The sequence below is a fragment of the Camelus bactrianus genome, chromosome 17 (assembly GCF_048773025.1).
Source record: "Camelus bactrianus isolate YW-2024 breed Bactrian camel chromosome 17, ASM4877302v1, whole genome shotgun sequence".
NCBI lineage: Eukaryota > Metazoa > Chordata > Mammalia > Artiodactyla > Camelidae > Camelus > Camelus bactrianus.
The window spans coordinates 48,242,477-48,261,915 of record NC_133555.1 but is presented as its reverse complement, the minus strand read 5'-3'; positions in this window follow the sequence as shown (position 1 = coordinate 48,261,915).

Below are 19,439 nucleotides of genomic sequence, written 5' to 3'. Positions count from 1 at the left end.
TGCAATACTAAGTAGCTGTTCAACTACATAAAGTTACGTGTATCAGATAAATAAATTCCAGAATAAACACCAAATTTGGAGTAATGATTGCTTCTGGATAAGAGAAGAAAGGAGGGAGGGGAAGGAGATCAGAGAGCCTTTCCCAGGGGTACTTAAATTACTCAAATGTTTGATTTTAAAACTCTAAACAAATATGGCAAAATGCTAAGGCTGGATAAGGCGAGGCAGTTTTGTACATGGGTAATAGTTAACTTCTGTGTTGTGTTTTGATGTATGATTGAAATATTTCAAAATAACATTTTAATTTAAAAAGAGATCTTTTGGGAGTGGGCTAAACAAATGTGTTGATAATCTATGGTTTAAAGTTTATTCACAATTTTGGTGTTTTGAAGGCTTCTCTACAAGTCTCAAGACACCACAGGAGGAGTTTAGACTCAATTCTTGCACATATTTTTAAAAATTTTTATTGAAGTATAGTTGATTTTCAAGATTTCAGGTGTACAGTGGTTCAGTTATATATATGTTCTCTTTCAGATTCTTTTCTATGATGGGTTATTACAAGCTACTGAATCGAGTTCCCTGAGCTATATGGTAGGGCTTTGTTGTTTATCTGTTTTATGTATAATAGTGTGTATCTGTTCATCTCAGACTCCTAATTTACCCCTCCCTCTTTCCCTTTTGGTAACCATAAGTTTGTTTTTTATGTCTGACTTACATATATTTTTTTCTTAAAATCTTCCTGAATTTGGAAGCTTTCTAAATTTTGAAGGAACAGTCCTTGAAAAAGAGGGTACCTATTTCCACTCATCCAGTGAGTACTTTGTGAGTAAAGGAACCGTGCAAGATGTTGAGGAGGTGTGAGGATGCACATTCCACAACAGCTGACAATTCCAGAACTCCCCTCTCCCTCGAGCCCGACACAATCCATCAGGCAATCAGCAAACGCTGCTCTGAGCGTCTGTCCTGCGAGAAGATGTGCACCAGTACATGGGACGTCCATTTCAACGTCCACTCCTTAGGGCACAGAATGCAAAGAATAATTAAGACAGCTGTCATGTGAAGCCACCTCACAGCGGAGTGGTTTAGTGTGCAGCAATACGTAACCAAGACACAGGGTGAGGCAGGAATTTGGAGCAAAGTCGAGGACTCGCAAACCCACACAAAGACTCACTTCCAGGGCTGGACTTTCATTTTGTCCGATGGTTTCAGGTTTCTAGGCAGAGCCTCTGCCTCCCTGTTGCACTAAGATATAAATCTTAAATTATTTCACAGGGAAGAATGTTAGGACACTCCTGAGTCTCAGGGAATTAAGAGTGCTTGTTTGTTTTGTTGTTGTTGTATTTAATTTAAACGTGAGCGTCCTTGAGGGCCACTGGAACCCACAGCAAAGACTGCAGATAAAAGGAGCTTTCCAGCGTGAACTCTCAACACCTTGACATCTACCCCTGAAAGCATGGACACTCGTTTCATTTGTCAAAAGTGTGAGGCCCTCTGCAGACACAGAGATCAAGCTTATGGTTACCAGGGGGGAACGGGTTTGCAGAGGGATAAAATTGGGAGTTCGAAAATTGCACCTCTTTGGGAGTGATGGAAATGTTAGCTATCCTGATTGTGGTGGTGGTGTCATGGGTGTAGACGTCTATCAAAATTCATCAAAGTGTACATCTCAAATATGTGTAGCTTACTGTACAGGGATCATACCACAATAAAGGTGTTTTAAAAATAAAATTAATTAATTTTTTAAAAAGCGTGAGGCTCTCTGTATCAGACCTTTAATCCCGGGAAGTGTCTGGAAGAGTGAAATAATGCACACTCACACAGGCTCATGAAATCGGAATAATGATAAAACCCTCGGTCTCCTTTTCCTCCTTTTTTTTTTTTTTTTTTTCAGCTGTGAAGCAGCACCTGCCATTAGCTGTGGTGGTTCTTCTTTTCATATTGTCTGACAGTAGCAGTTGGATCAGGCTGGAGCCAGTGTGACTGAGAGGCAGGCTCCCTGCTTCCACAAAGCTGAATTTAATAAGATGAGAACAGCATGCCAAGATGGGGAGCTCCCTCCCCAACACTTATCCTGACACCAGCCCTCAGCGGGGCCGTATTGCCCTGGTAATCTGGGTGAGCCCGACAGAGCGTCCTGCTTACAAGTTCAATATAATGGAACAGCAGGGGGCGAAGGGCTGGCAGCAAAGCTTAGCAAAGTTCAAGCCTATTACTCTCTGCTTGAGGGAAAAGGAGTCACAAAATATTACACCCAGAGCAAGACTGGAACCTGCCAAAGGCAGCAGTGAAACACGCTCAGCCTCGCCCATAATGGTGCATTCATGGCTCTGTGGTCCAGGGTAATGTGGATTTAAATGTCTTGAACCCTGACGGACGTGTATATGCAAATGTCCCCTAAGCCCATCCCGCGCACGCAATTCTCTTGCCCTGCTGAATTTTAAAGGCAAGGAGGCTGCACGCCGCATCTGTCAAAGAAAATGATGGCTTTTTAATCTGCCTTTAGCAGCAAGAAGAAGAAACGGGAGTGAAATCTTTCAGCTGCATATCGTGGTCTTTGTTGGTGGGTTTTCCACCTCTTGTGGTGTTGAATTTAAACCTAATGGGAGAAACACCAAGCAAATGGTCTCTGAGTTCAGTACTGGTTGAGTTAATTTGAATATCAACCCTTCCGTATATGTGAGTTCTAATACAAACTCTGCAGTACAAGTTAAACAGATCAAACTCATAGACTTGGAATGGACTTGCCTCAGGCTTTCGATCAATCACTCCCCTAGACCAAAACTGGTCTCCATCTAACTAGGTCTGGGGTTTTTGGAAAGAATGATGGTAGAATTAGGACTTGCAATTTTTTCCGCTTCCTCCCCAGACCTGGTTCTTATTACAGCAAAGTCCGGTCAGGTCTGGTGTCAATGACAGGGGCCACCAATTCCTGAGCTGTCACCGTGGGCTTCAAGGTCTATCCATTACCTCTAATCTTCACGCAGTAAATGTTCGTGTTGTAAATTTCCTCACAATGCTTCGTAGCTGTACAAGCTTCTTTATTTATAGCCGATAAAATCTTCTCTCTGATGCTGCGATGGAGAAACAACTTTAAACGCCAGGTTGCCAAATGATGTGTCCCATTCTTTTGCAGTTTCTACAGCCTCTTTGGATGTGTGGTGTCACTCAAAAATGCCCAGCCTGTCAGATTTCTTCTCTGCCCTTTTGCTTCTTTTGAAGTTGGGACCTGGATTTCACATGCCTGCACAGAATGGGGACTCCAGACCCATGTGGTAACTCTTCGGGTCCTCTCAGCTGCTGCCCCCGATGGCTGGTTTGGTCAGCTGCTTGCATTGAAGAGCAGTCAGATCCTCATTGGTCATCCGGGACATCCTGCTGGTTTACAACTGGGAACTTCACATGTGCAGACTTTGGCCATCCCAGGAGTGCGCAAGTCCTCTGCCTGTCTCTGACCTCTGACCTCATCAGAACTGATGCCCTTCACCGGGGTGGGGAGTCGGGGCAGCAGGGCAAGCTCCCTTCCTGGGGATCATCTCTCCTGTTCCTCCATCGGCCACTCCCTCTCTTGGATGACACTGTGCACACATGAGCATGGGGTTCTTCTTAAGCTTGTAACTCTGTCTGGGGAAGCAGACCCCTAACCTTGGTGTTGTGAGGGTCTCCTAGACCCACCTGACCCTTTCTATGCTCCACTCACTAAGTTCAGGACCAAGAGCGAGGGAAATGGGAATCTTAACATCTGACCTCCTTTATCTTCCTCACCTTTCTTCCGTTCAGCGCTACTCTGGATCCAGAGACAGGGTTTACCTCCATCTTTTCCTGCCCAGTTAGACTCCCTGACTTCATACTTGAGTTCTTGTTGCACTAAGAGTATCCTAATTTCTGTTCCTCAGAAGACAAGGATTCAAATGGATCTAGTTTATTTGTGGAGCGGGAGCAGGAAATACCAAAAGGGGAGTGGGGAGTGGAGGGAGCAGGGGAGGGGAGTGAGTAAATGATTCGTTATGGGCCATTTACCACTGTGGACAACTGGACCTCAACCCCATGGGAAAACTCTTGGGAACAGTGTTGAGCACTTGATCAGTTATCCACCAAAGGGTTAAGGAAGCCACAGCATTTTTACTCCAGTTCCTGTCACCCACTGGTTGGGGACCACGCCACTTGGGAGGACAGAACTTTTGTTGTTGTATGTGTTCAAACCCATAGAATGAAGATAGACAGATACCAAAGAGGATTTGAGAAGATGCTCAGAATCATCTGTCATCAGGGAAATGCAAATTAAGACAATAAGATACAACTACACCCTTACTCAAACAGCAAAAATTCAGAACACCAACACCACCAAATGCTGGCAAGGATGTGGAACAACACATTTCTGTTGCTGGTGGGAATGCAAGATGGTCCAGCCACTTTGGAAAATGGTTTTTCAATTTTTTACAAAACTAAACATACTCTTACCACATGATCCAACAATTGCACTCCTTGGTATTTACCTGAGTGATGGATAAACTTATGTCTACACAAAACCATGCACATGCACCTTTAGTAGGTGAATGGATAAATAAACTGGGGTATATCCAGACACCGAAATATTTTTCAGCAGGTTTTTTTTTTTTTTAAGAGCTATCAAGCAGTGAAAAGTCATGGAGGAAACTTATATGCATGTGACTAAGTAAAGAAGCCAATCTGAAAAGGCTACATATTGTACCATTCCAACTATACAACATTCTGCAAAAAGCAAAACTATGGTAAAAAGATCAGTGGTTGCCAGGGGTTAGCAGGGAGGGAATAGTTGGAACACAGAGGATTTTTAGGGTCATAAAACTCTTCTGTATGACACTATAATGGTGCATGCGTGTCACTGTCTGTTAGTCACATCCCACAGCCTGTACGATGCCAAGAGTGAACCCTCATGTAAACTGTGAGCTGTGAATGATAATGAAGTGTCAGTTCAGGTTCATCAATTACAACAAAAGTGGTACTCTGGTGGGGGGTGTTAATAGCAGGAGAGGCTGTGCTTATGCGGACGAGGGTATACGGGAAATCTCTCTCTGAAAGTGTGAGCATTCCTGAAACAAGCAGTCTCCCCTAATACTCACATCAGAGGACGTCAGGTCTCCCCTTTGCCCCACTTGAGCCCCTCCTTCTTAAGATACCAAGATTCAGGACAAATCGAGGAATACACTGCCTCCGCCCTTTCCCCAAGAAGAGTGGTCCTCATCTCCTGCTTGGCAGGCACGACCTGGCCCCTCCCCACCTCTCTCCTTTCCATCTTCCCAGACTCAGTTCTCATCTCCAGACCCAGCCTTCATGGCATCTATTGATCAAGGCCAAGGCTGCATCCTCGGATTTAGGCAAAGACAGGAAGCAGGCTCAATGTCTCAGTGGGGTTTAGAAAAACGAAGCTTTCTTTCAAAAAATACGTTAGCACCCGGTCTCTCCCCAAATTACCCTAACACACAAGTGCATTGAGATGGTATTAAAATCGAATCCTTATCCACTACAGGCTGGAAAGTGAAAAGTGACATGGAAGCAATGTCTAATGATTTGGAAAAAGAGAAAGATCCAACCACATTAGTGAAGAAATTATGAGGCACCTATGACCAGAGAGACCTGAATGTGCTAATTGAATGCCCCCGGATGCCATTATCAGTGACGTCTCTCCAGAACGAGTGACACAAGCACATCTGAGCAGAAACCTGAGCTAAGAGCAGAAAGAACCATCCTGATGGTGGAGGGAGGGTTCTGTGTGCACCAGTCAGCAGGGGAGGGTCCTCGAGTGGGTGGGGTCGCCAGGAATCCTCCACAAACAAGAGTGATAACTTCCCTGGGTTGAGTGTGCCACACCGCGTTTGATACCCAGAGAGAAGACAAGTTTGGTTTTCAGAGAGAATAGTAACAGCTGTATTAGGGATACGTGCCTGCACAAATGCCCGTGCGTACACACACACATACACACATGTGCCAAAGCACAAGTTTCCCTACTCAAAATGTGTTCCGTGGGACAGTAGCATCAGAATCGCCGGGCCCCAGCCCCACACCTGCTAATTAAGAGCCCGCATTTTGACAAGAACTCCAGGTCCTTTGCATGCACATTAAAGGTTGATGAGAATTGCCCTAAACCGGTGGCTCATGGCTTTGGCCACACACTGGAATCACTTGAGGATTTCAATGTACAGCGAATTTTAGGAACTGTGGATCTAAGATTCAAGACAAAAGTATGCCCTCTGTTTTCCCCTCAGATGAGCCCTTTGACTGGTTTAAAAACAGGACATTGGTGCATAAGAGAAGCACTTTTAAGACAGTGCTTAAGCTGGCGGAAGACCTGGCTTGTAACTCTTTTTAAGATTAATCTTATTCCACTTTGGTAATTAATTGTCTCTCTAGCTATGTGCTTCCTGAGAGCCAGGGTGGAACCTATTCCATTTTACATTAGACTTCAGGCCAACCAACCAAAGGGCTTGGGTGAGGGGCCATGCTGAACTATTGGGTGCAAATTAATGATAAATTGATGATAATAAATGAAAGATCAAATTCTGGCTTCTCTATGGTATGAATTTTTTTCTTTGTACATTTCAATTGTTGAAGGCATTATTAGGATTGTATCTCCCCATCAAGACTACAAGCTCCTTGAATGCAGGAACATATTTAAAGCTTTCTACTCCCATTCCCATCCAAATACATAACATATTAATCAACACAATGGATATATTTGGTACTGGTAAATTTCACTGACCAACCTCAAGTTTTTATGTAACTGAGAGACATGATTTTACATAAGGAGCATTTGAATCTGATCCATATGGTTAAATCTTCATAAACCATATTTACAGGGCATTCAAGGTCAGTAATCAACTCTACAGAGATGGCAGGGGAAAAAAAGGACAGTCAGAAAGCACTCTAAATGCTTAATTATTTTTCAGAGTAGAGCATATGGAAGAAAAAAATCAAGATTCTAATGCTGGCTCTTTGCTTCTCTGAGTCCCCCAAATGCTGGGAAGTCTTGAAGCTGAGGCGGGTTGGGAACTTCATCGTGCCTGTGTGATTGTGGGGGACTGATTCAAAAATAAAGGACTGGAGTTTCAGCTGGTCCCCAGCTATGGAGAATTTTACTCACACAAAGCCCCATTTGCCAATGCAACTGGTAATTGGACACTTAATTACCCTATTTGCACACATTAAATGAGGGTGTGCCCGCAGGAAATCAGAGCCCACTCTTAGAACTGGGGCCCTGAGCGATGAAACCACAGGCTTTTGTCAACAACTAAATTGATTAGAATTGTGTTTATTTCTGCTCGTGTTAGTCCACATGTATTTTCACCAGAGCCCGATGTCCATTGAGCTAAAAGCTTAGTTAAGAAACCTGTGTTATGCAGAAGACCTAGATAGTAATTGCCAACTATGTGCCAAGAATCTTTTCATTTTATAGAGAATGCAAGGTCTGAATAAAAAGAAATACTCTTTGCAATCTCATATGCTCAGGCAGACTCAACAGCCTTATAGTCATAATAAAGACAGAAGGGCCTTTTAAAAGAATACTTTAAGCGAAATTTCCAGCATGGATTGTCCTCTAGGGTGAATGACTCAGGCATTGAATTTTCCCATTTCCCTAGGGCAGGTAAAGGAGTGAATTTCCTCTGAAAATCTTCTAGCTGGACAGTGTCCTAACAACGTCCTTGGGGGAAATGTTCTCTGATTTAGAAGCATGTATTGTGAGTAGGACCATCTGGGTTTCCTCCCCATGAATAAAAACACCAAGACTTGGCTGTGTCTTGATCTTTGATTAGATACAGACCTGGGTGCTGGTTGTGGCTCTAACTTGCACTACTCATGCACTGCTGGGGACAGAGTCAATTCCTTGTAATTATTAGATAATGGTCAATGGGAAAGAGAAAGCTTGTCAAGGAAGATCTGAGACATGGAGGCAGGCAATGGGAGTCTACTGAGCTGTCAAGGAGAGAGGGGAACGAATGCTCATAGCAGCACTATTTACAATAGCCAAGATACAGAGGCAACCCAAGTGCCCATCAACAGATGATTGGATTAAGAACATGTTATATACAATGGAATATTACTTGGCCATAGAACAGAGTGAAATGGAATATATATACATTGGAATATTATTTAGCCATAAAAAAGAATGAAACATTGCCATTTGCAGCAACATGGATGGACCTAGAGATTATCATACTAAGTGAAGTAAGCCAGAAAGAATGTCAAGGAAGTGACATATCATACTAAGTGAAGGAAGTCAGACAGAGAAAGACAAATACTGTATAATATCACTTATATGTAGAATTCTAAAAAATAATACAAATGAATGTGTATACAAAATGAGACAGATTCAGACATAGAAAACAAACTGGTGGCTACCAAAGGGGACAGGAAAGGGGTAAGGAACAAATTGTGGGCATGAGATGCATAGACACAAATTACTCTGTGTTTAATAGATGAGCAACAAGGATTTCCTGTACAGCATAGGGAATAACAGCAAGTACCTAGCAATAATTTACAATGGAATATAACCTGCAAAAATACTGAATGGCCCTGCTATACATCTGAAATGAAAATAATATTGTAAATCAACTATACTTCAGTTAAAAGAAAAGAGAGGGTAGGGTATAGCTCAGTGGCAGAGCATATGCTTAGCATGCGTGAGGTCCTGGTTCAATCCCCCGTACCTCCATTAAAAAAAAGAATAAAAAATAAAATCAACAAACGAAAAACCTAATCCCCCCCCAAAAAAAGAACAGAAGAGGGGAAAGGCAATGTAACATTTCTTCCTACCATGCTACTTTATATTTAAGTTGAGATCTTTAAATTTCATAAACACCATTTTCACTCGGTGGGTGGGATGTTATAACCAAGGAGACGGTTAGCACCTGTAAGGAACTGGTAAATGTTTAAGGCTGACATCTTCCCAACCTGCATCCTCTGACATGAATAAATACTCCATGAGTGCTTTAAACCAAAGTGTCATTCTCTAGACCAGCAACAGAAACATTACCCGGAAACTTGTTAGAAATTCAAACTCACGGGCCTCATCTCAGACCTAGTGGAGCAGAGATCTTCATTATTAAAATCTGAATTTGAACATGCCCTTTTAGTGACGCTAATGCTTGCTAAAGTTTCAGAGCCACTGTTTTACTCTATGAAAAAGAATCACAATAGAAACTTAGGAATGCATTGTTGAGCATGACTTAATTCCTCCTCTACAAACAGTCATGATCTGTTGGGAAACATGTACATAAATAACGTACATGTACATAAATAAACATGTACATAAGTAATTAAAATATGGCGTAATAGACGCCATATTGGAATTAAATCCAAGGCACAGAACTGCAGAGTAGAGGAAGTTAACTTTGTCAGTGAGGAAATCGCTGAGCCACCACTTAGGACTTGGACTTGGACTTGGACTTGGACTTGGGACTTAGGCTAGTTAGTTGCCTCTCTGAGCCTTAATTTCCCGTCTATAGGTTGGATGAGTTATGCTAATTAAATAAAATCACGGGAAGAAAAAGTGTCTCGCGTAGAATCCCTATCTTGAGTAATAGAAGTTCACCCTTAGCCCTTCTTATCTGAACTTCTTCGGGACTTAGAAGGTTAATTGGATGCGTAATAAGATTTCAGAACGTGGAATCCCAAACTTTACAGAAAATAACCATTTGCTTCCCAAATCTGATAACAAATATCAATGATGATTTAACTCCTCTTTTCGGCTTTCCAGATTCACTGGCTATCAGGGAAGTTCCATGATGGATTTTGTTCAACATTTGCACATATCAGACTGGCAGGCAAACTTACCTGGAAAAACAAAACCTTTCCATTAGTAGTTACTGCTGTGTTGTACCTTCAGCACTTACCAAAATTGTGTCTCCCCCTAAAAGGAAAAAATGCAATGCTAATTATTCACTGAACAATTATTGGGTACCTATTTTTTTTTAACTTCCAAGGTTCAGGGCAAGAAAGATGCTGGAAATGAGGGAATAGAAAAAACAAACATTGCTCCATCCTCATGAAGCTTATAATCCAACAGAGACAGAGGGTAAGGATATTTTGGAACTGCAAAATTGAACTGCTTATGAAACTGACATTTTTCTCAAGAATAGAGATGAAACTCATGTTTGTCCTGAGCAATGCTTTTATGCTATGTGGAGAACGGCCTGCAGCATGTGAAAGGTAGAGTATGACTTTTACCTCAATTGAGGTGTCAAATTCTTCTAAGATTCAAAGATGAATAACATATACTTTCTCTCTCCAGAAGGTTTTTAGTGAGTGGGGAGACAGGCAAATAATACACAAAACATACCTACCAGTGCCGGGCACAAAGTAAGTTCAATAATGAAAGCAAATGTTACGATTCCTGCTGACTAAGTACAGAAAGATGCTTGAGGAATCCAGTGGAAGCCCTGCTGGATGCTAGGGCCACGTGGTACCATCAAATACTGCCCCGGGCACAAGGGAAACAAGATTCGTCTAGATTTGCAGTTCGTAGGACCTGTGGGGCAAAGATAAAACTACCCACCTTCAAGGTAGAAAAGTACTCAGGACAGAGGACTGAGATGCAGATCACCTGGATTCAAGTCCTGCTCTAGTTAACAGTGAGCCTGCTAGCTGCACACCATTAAGACTTTAGCCCCTCAGTGTGGAGAAAAGGGGACCCTCTTAACACTGCTGGTGGGAATGCAGTTTGGTGCATCCATTATGGAAAACAGTATGGAGATCCCTCAAAAAAACTAGAAATAGATTAACCCTATGATCCAGGAACCCCAGTCCTGGGCATATATCTGGAGGAAACCTTAATTCAAAAAGACACCTACACCCTAATGTCCATAGCAGCACTGTTTACAATAGCCAAGACATGGAAACAACCTTAATGTCCATCAACAGATGACTGGATAAAGAAGTTGTGGTGTATTTATACAATGGAATACTACTCAGTCATGAAAAATAATAAAATAATGCCATATGCAGCAACATGGATGGTCCTGGAAAATGTCATTCTAAGTGAAGTAAGCCATAAAGAGAAAGAAAAATACCATATGAGATCACTCATATGTGGAATCTAAAAAAAGAGAAATGAACTTACTTATAAAGCAGAAACAGACTCACAGACATAGAAAACAAACTTATGTTTACCAGGGGGAAGGGGGTGGGAAGAGACAAATTGGGAGTTCGAGATTTGCAGATACTGACTGGTATATATAAAATAGATATACAAGTTTATACTGTAGAGCACAGGGAACTATATTTGATATCTTGTAACAGCTTACAGTGCAAAAGAATATGAAAACGAATATATGTATATTCATGTATGACTGAAGCATTGCGCTGTAATCGATACAACACTGTAAACTGACTATGCTTCAATTTAAAAAAGTTAAAAAAAAAAAAAAAGACTTTAACCCTTCTATATGTGTAACCGAATCACTATGCTGGACACCAGACATTAACACAACATTGGAAATTGACTATACGTCAATTAAAAAACAAAAAGACTTTCGTCACTCTGAACCTGTTTCCTTATCTATAAAATTAGACTAAAAATACCTCCCACCCAGAGCTGGTGTGAGGATTACGTGTAATAATGGATTCTAAAACAGTGAGAAAAGACATTGTGCAGATGTGGAGGTTGTCGTAACCCAGCAGGAGAAAGGCTGTGTGCCTGTTATGCCCACTGGGTCGTCTCCCGAGACCCGGACTCCATGTGCTCACAGGCAGGAAGTGAGTTTCCTAACCAAATGTGCCCCTTCCTCTCCCCCTGGCTGGTCCTGCCAGCCCCACCCAAGGTGACACCAACACTGATTGTGCGGTGAGATGGAGTCTAAATGTGGTGCCTTCTCCCTATTTGGAAGCTTGATCTTGAACTCACTCCACAACCCCCAATTCCCACCCCTCCACCCCCAGCCACCAACTTGGTTTAGTCCTTCTTGTGTTAAGTCGTACCCATCAGATGCAACTGCCCAAATACCCAACTGTGAACTCTCCAGTCATATCCTGGACCATCTTGGTTTGCTCTGAGGAAAATCACAGCACCAAACTCCTGTGTCTATGAGATTTACTTGTCAAGAGTTCTAGTATAATCTGGTACTGTCTACTTTTAACATCTCGGCCTTTCTCAACATCAAAATGTTTTCAAGAACTTATCCTCTTTATATGCTGATCTACCAGTGGTAAATGTTAAATAATAGTAAGGATCCAGGAACTAAATCCTGTCTGGTCATGATGGAAGGATTTTGAACAGAGACAAGGACAATAAAGCAATACCTTCGTAATGTTCATTTACATTTTGTGTTTGTTAAAATCTACTTGCTTGGTAGATTTTTCATATTTCATAAAGATGTTTCTATGTTACTCAAGATATGTTTTCCTAACTTAACCATATTTGAGTGTGCAGAAGAAATGGCATTCTCCACGAACTTGAATGCAACAGTGACTACAGAAGATGGAGATGTTTTATTTCAAAAAATTTACCAAATACAATTAATATAAACTCTGAGGGGGAAAAAAAAACAATAGCCAGAGGGATGATTCACTGGTTCTAATAGTATTTGTTGAGTTCAGACCACAGAAGCATGGAGACCTAAGAGTGAGCAAAGATTTACTTGTTTCTGCTCTCAGAGCTTAAAGGCTATTTGCTACTTATTGTAAATGAGGACACTGTGGATTATAAGTGAAAACCCAGAAAATCAGAAGTCTTGGCATTCAGGGGACACACACACGTGCAGCTCTATATACAAATCCATTGCAGTCAGTGTGTAGGGCATAACTTCTAGAAATGAGTTTTTTATTGTCACTTCTAGCCAAATATCGATGCTTGAATTCAAAATATCCATTGCAAAGTAGACAAAAACAATACCGCTGGTATAGTCACCTGCAACGTAGCATGTTTTTAGTATTTTGATTTATGTTATTAGATATAAACTTAATGGCCAGTGTTAGTATGACCACAAGCCACAGCGCAGATGCAGACTGGTGTCCATCGACAATGCACCCATGCAGGCAACTTCCTTGGCAGGGACTAAGCCCTGTGCACGCCTGCCTGGTCTAAAAGAGTCTAACTCTGCTTCCTGAGGTATGTACTTTGCAATCAAGCCCCAGGAAATACTTCAAAAAGAGCTCCCTGACCAAAACTAAAGAAAAAGCTTCACACATAGGATAGCACATGAAGGACCTGAGAATTCCTGCAACAAAACAAAACAAAACAAAACAAAACAATTTGCTGTGTCACCCAGGTCTCCCACATTCATTTCACCATTGAACCAAAACAAATGTGAAATAGCCTGCAAAAAAGAAGATTTCAGGGAAGATATTTTTGGAAAACTCTGGTTTAACTTATGCACATCCTACTCTGTTAGGTGTTTTTGTTTTTTATTTTTTTTTTTTGTTTTGGTCATCAGAGGAACTTTCTAAACGTATAGAGTTGTTCTAAGTTCATTCTGGTCAGTTCTGTCATCTGCTGAACTGACTAGCAAAATTCTATTGTGTCTTTTAAAAGAGAAAGCAATTCAGATGAGAGCAGTGGCTCTTAACCAGCAGAAGTAGCCCCAGAATGACTCCACTGGACGTGCACAGGGCGGGCAAAGGACTCATCTCGCAGGCGGACACATGATTCGGCATCTTACCTTCATTTTACATTGATTTTCCTGGTGTTTGTCTTGGCTTTGCAATCTCAGATACATGTCTAATTTTCCAAGATTGCCCGCAGCGGCATTCTATCCCCAGAGATTGTTTTTTATTAGTCTCTTAAGCAAGTTATACAATTCCAGTCACCTCTCCCTGTCCACCCATCTGCTGGTTTTTGCTTTTCTTCCTCTCTGCTGGGTTCGGTGTCGAAATCCTCTTGGCCTCCTCTCTCCCCTCCCCGTCCACTCCCCTAAACTCTCCCCCACCGTTCTGTCTATCCTCTCTGTCAGGGTGCAGGGGCCCCTTCTGTTCAGATGGCTCCGGGCCCACCTGTACCAGCCCCATCTGTCAGCAAAGCCGCCCCAGCAGCCCACAAACCTGGTGGAGGAAATTCTCCTCTGAAGAATTGACGTCACTAGGTGTTCTCCTGAGAGTTGTGCTCTGAAAAGTCAGCTACATTGAGGAAGAATAAAGGGCATTTCAGCACGGAGTAGAGGCGTTCACTCTGCTGGCATTAATAAAATACTTCTCTCACACAGTATTCGCTTCACTCCTCCATCTGAATGTTATTAACATCGATCAGAAAAATTAAAGGGAAATAGGAATTGAAAGAGAGAAGATCTTCAGGCTAACTAGAAACGTTAAAATATTTATATTTTAATGCATAAAATCAAGTGGATAAAATCTCTTTTCTTTTTTTTTTTAATTGAAGTATAGTCAGTTACAACGTGTCAGTTACAGTGTGTCAATTTCTGGTGTCCAGCATCATGTTTCAATCATACATATACATACGTACATTTGCTTTCCTGTGATAAAATCTATTTTCTAAACCTAACATGTTTGCTCATTCTTCCCAAGTACTGCAGGATCTTATTTGGACGACCTCATTATGTCTTAGTTCCTTGGCCCTATTTGTTAAAAAGAAGTCAAGGAATCCTATCCCAGAGGAAGCATTTCCTTGAAAGAAAATCTGTCTCTAATATTTAAAATCCCCGGTCTCCTCTCAAATATACAGAATGAAAACAAAACAAAACAAAACAGAAGGTCTACAATTGAAGACTAGAGGAAGGCTGGACTGTTTTTTTCCTCTCTGACATTTGATTCATATTCAGCCCAGATTTATGTGTTGATTTAGAGCCTGAAATGCCAAGAGGAGAACAGGATGAGAGCGGCCAGCCACAGTGGGGAGGGTTTGGTGCCAGGACTGAACAGCTCTAAAAAAAACGCCCAAAGCCCCTGAAATCCATACATTAGAACCCTTGGTGTCCATGTCGGCCTCTAGCTTCCGACGCAGCCTGGCCTGCCTCCCGTGCGAGCGAGGCGCTGCCGCGACCCTGTTTATCTGGCCCCCGCACAACGTTGTCAAGACACATTTCCATTTTCCAAGTGACTGCTGCCACTGGGCCACAGTCTGTGCTCATTTCTCGAGTAGCTAAACCCTTTGACACTGTGGTTTTTAATTAAAATTACATTAAAGTTAATCAACCAGAAAGAGGCTGCTGTAGAAGGCAGGTTTGATTGCAACCTGCAAAGGGCATGAAGGCTGCCAACTTGCTAAACATGTGCCTGCAGATGCCAATCTGCCTGCGTGAGCCCCACGGTTGCAGGGCCGCTGCAGAGAGGTCAGCTCTGCTCGCGTTTGCCCTGGGACCGTTAGGCGACATTGCGAAGGCAGCTGCGTGGCACAGAGTTAAAAAGCAGACAAGCTTCTCTGAAGAGCACCAGCCCCACATCTCGGCTGCCGCTCCAGTCACAGATGTGAAACGGTCACATCACCACCATTTCATCCTCAGGTGTAGCTGGGCTAAACCAGGAGCCATCGGTTTTGTCGTTTTGGGTAGCATATGGGTCTGTGTTCGGTTTTGCTCTGCTTTGAAAGGGACAGAGGAAGTATTTTGCAAAGTACATGACCCTTGGTAAGGAATTGATTCATTTTCAATAAATGAAGAGATGAATGAGTGAAGGAAAGAGTGCATTCTCAACACAACTATCTAAGCTTTTTTTCTAAAGCTATAAAACCACCGTCAGTACAAAAAGTCAGCCATCATTTTATCCTGATGGCCAACTCTGACCTGTTGGTAATTGCTGCCTGAATCCCTGTGTTGAGGAAGATTCTGGAGTGGTATCCAGGTAATCAAGCAGAGAGAGCAATCTCAGTCAAGGGCTCCAATGCTCTCCTCATTCTAAGGCTCTGTGGGTCCTGGGTTCAATCCCCAGTATCTCCATCAAAAAAAAAAAAAAAAAAAAAAAAAAAAAGAAGAAGAAGAAGAAGTAACTAAGGCACTGTGGTTGCTTTGAAGTAAACTGACAAAGCCTCTTCAGGTGCTTTATGAGGGAAGAAAGAACTTTTTCGAGGAAAAGTAACTAACTCTACTGAGTCACAAACTCTCACTAAAAGCTGGCAAAAATGTTACATAACAGATCCCTGAGTTGTTTCCTGAGTCCACCAGCTGATTCTGCTCCAGCCACTGGTCCTGTAATTGGTACCCATGTCCTGCACGGGGTCTGCCCAGGGTGCTCCGCTCAGTGGCAAGTTTCTTGAGACAGGTGACCCCCAGGTGCCATGTACAGCCTAGCTGTGAACATTAATGCTTGGCAAAGTGTCTCCCTATAAAAACAAAATTTTATTCAAGAAGTTAGTTCTGTTTTCCACAAGGAGATCTAAGGGCAAGCCTGCTAGGTTCTTTAAATAATTTCTCTTCTCTAACAAAAGGAGAAATAACCCTGCAATGAGTCCTTTTTGCTTCTCTGACCAGCTTACTATTTCCTTTCTTTGAATGTAACCATGATGACTGGAGTGACCGCAGCCATACTGTGACCATGAGGCTGAAGCACCAAGCCAGGAAAAAAAACAAAAATAAATTCTGAGAATGAGAAAACAGAAGGATGGAAAATAACTTGGGGCTTTAAAGACATTTTTTGAACTACTGCCCTAAAACTGGAATCTCTAGATTCCCAGTTACATGAAATAACTAAATGTCACAGTACTGAAGCTACAGTTAGCTGGGGAATGTTTTACTTGCAGCTAAAAGCTTTCTAATTGATATAATAGTCTTGCTTTCCAATGTAGAGAAAAAAACCTCCCAGTCCCAAGGTCTATTTCATTCCTTCCACTATAACATTCTAATCATGCTACATGATTTGTATTCATAGCACATCAAAGTCTGTCTATTCTTTGTAGATGTCTTTGGTAGGGAAACACATCAAAGGTTAGCTTTTCTTGCCTGGGCAGATTTTTGGAGTAACATCTCTCTACAGGCCTCTGTCAGACCTCCACAAAACTTTTCCCTGTCAATACTTAGGTGTTTTCTCTTGCAGTTTTAAATCAAGCAGGATTGGCCCCTAGAATGCAATTTTCCCATGAGAAAGTGAACACTTGTTTGGTGTCTGCACCGATCAGATCGTTCCCCGAACTTTGGGAAAAGGCAGTAAACAGGCTGATTAGGTGAGCAGGCTGAGATCCATAAGGAAGAAAAGAAAGATAAGGTTGAGGCTGCCACCAGCAACCTCTGCCAGTCCCGTGAAAGGTCTGAAGTCCCAACTACTCACATACACCCACCATAGAATTGTCTGGAAAGCTGGCCAGTTCCGCCACCTACACTGACAGACTGAATTTTAAAATATCCACCTACATGTTTTTCACAAGAGGTATCTCTAGGGGATAAAGAGCACAGAAAAATTGAAAGTAAAAGAATGTTAAAAGACAGACCGCACAGAAACTAAGAAGAAGAAAGCGGAAATCGCTGTATGAGACAGGAGGTTAAACTGGAAATTCAGCCGGACGCTCAGACGTGACCAGTAGCCGACACCCCGCGGACACCTAGGAGGTGCCTGCACTTGCTTCGCCGACTGGGGCAAAGGGTGTTTGCGCTTTGGGGCGGTCCTTCCCAGACCTTCCTGGAGGAGACCCGATGCTCACTCAGCTGGCTGAGGAGGGGAGAAGGAACACAGAAGCAGCCAGCCTTTCCGCCCTAAAGAGCCGGCCTGTCTGCTCCCGTCTGGGCTGTTGAGGTGGAGGGAACAGGGAAAACTCTTTGTTTTTGACGAAAACTGAGAGGCAGATTAAAGTATTGATTAACGCTGTAAAATAAAACACAACGAAACAAGAAAACCACCATGATACTATAAATAGTCTCAAAACATTCAACGGTAGAAAATACGGGTTGCATCACTGGAATTGTTACCGAGTCCAAACTCGTTCTGCTCACCATACGACAGGCCAATAAATCAGGAGACGAGGTGTTGAGGCAAGGACTAGTGACTTTATTTGGAAAGCTGGCAGACTGAGAAGACGGGGGACTAACGTCCTGGAGAATTATCTTCCCCAAGTCAGAATGCAGGTTCCTTTTACACTAAAAAGGGGAGGGGTGGGGTTCGTTGTTGCAGACTTCTTGGTGTAGAAATCCTTCGTTCTTGCAGCTGTCCACGTAGGTCAGGTCCGGATGTTCCTGTAAACCTCCAACAAGACAAAGGTTATTTTCTGTTCTGCCAACTTTTTATCTCTATATGAATAGGAAAGTGTTATACCTTTAAAGGTCAGAGCCTTGAGAATGGGCCATCCTGTATATTTCAGGCTCTGAGGCAACGTTATTTTACAAAAGCTGCAGACTCAGCGTGACTGAGCACAGGAAACAGAGCACAGGGTTAGAGCCAAAGGAACAGATCTAATACGAAATCAGTTTTGTTCTTCCCTATCACGGGATGTGAATCATATGACGAGGGTGAGGCTGCCCACTAAACTGTCGAAAGACCTATGGATCTGTGTCAAGTCTGAATTTGCGGTACTGCACAGCACTTGTGGGGTATCATGGTTGGGATGTTGGAGAACAGTGGGTGCTAAGACAGAATGTGGACACAAGGTAGTTATTAGAGTCATGATCTACATGTACAAAGGGGACGGGAGTGGGCAGCAAAGCTGCCAGGTGCTCAGGCTGTCAGCACTGTCCCACGTTGAGCCTGCGGAGCAAAACCCCGCTCGGTCACGGGGTGCAGGTGGCCCCAAAAGGGTGTGAGCTCAGTCCCGCCGGCTCTCTGCTGCTAGACCCGCCCTGCAGCCATTGCCAGCTGGAGGCAAACCTGTCACCGTTGACTCTTGACTGCGCTGTTCGGCTGCGATGGTCTCTGATCTCCTGTCTTTATCGGGATAGACAAGCCAGCCAAGATCAGTGGCCACTGACTGTTGTTTCCAAGGCCCAGCTGAATCTGCTGGAGCAGGGACCACATCCAGCATGATGGCTGCGGTCAGAGCTCATCCTTGAGTGTGCTAATCAGCATACAGAGAATCCTAAACCCGGTGATTAATAAGTACACGTTGGGGGAGGTTATAACTCAGCAGCAGAGCGCAGGCTTAGCATGCACGAGGTCCTGGGTTCAATCCCTGGTACCTCCATTAAAAAAACAGAAAAAAAAAATCTTTTTAAAGTACACATGACAGATAAAAAATTCAGGACAATTCATTACATGCTGACCTTAAAAACAAGTCTCAACATTTTTTGATAACCAAGTCGAAGACAGATCATGTTCACAGCCACAACGCACAAGCAGTTAAAATGTGAAAGATGGTTTTTTAATCTAAAAAGGCAACATATTTGCAAAATAAGAAATACATGTCTAAGTAAGCCATGAGACAGAGAAGAAACCACAGTGGAAATTAGACAGGCCATTACGGTCCATCCTAAACCAATGCCTTTATATCAAAAATGAGGAAAGTGAGACCCAGGGTGGTTAAAAGGTTGCTCTCCATAGCACTGCGTGTCGGTACGAATTAGAGACCAGCAGAGTGTGGTTGAGAGCACAGGGCTTGGGAGTAC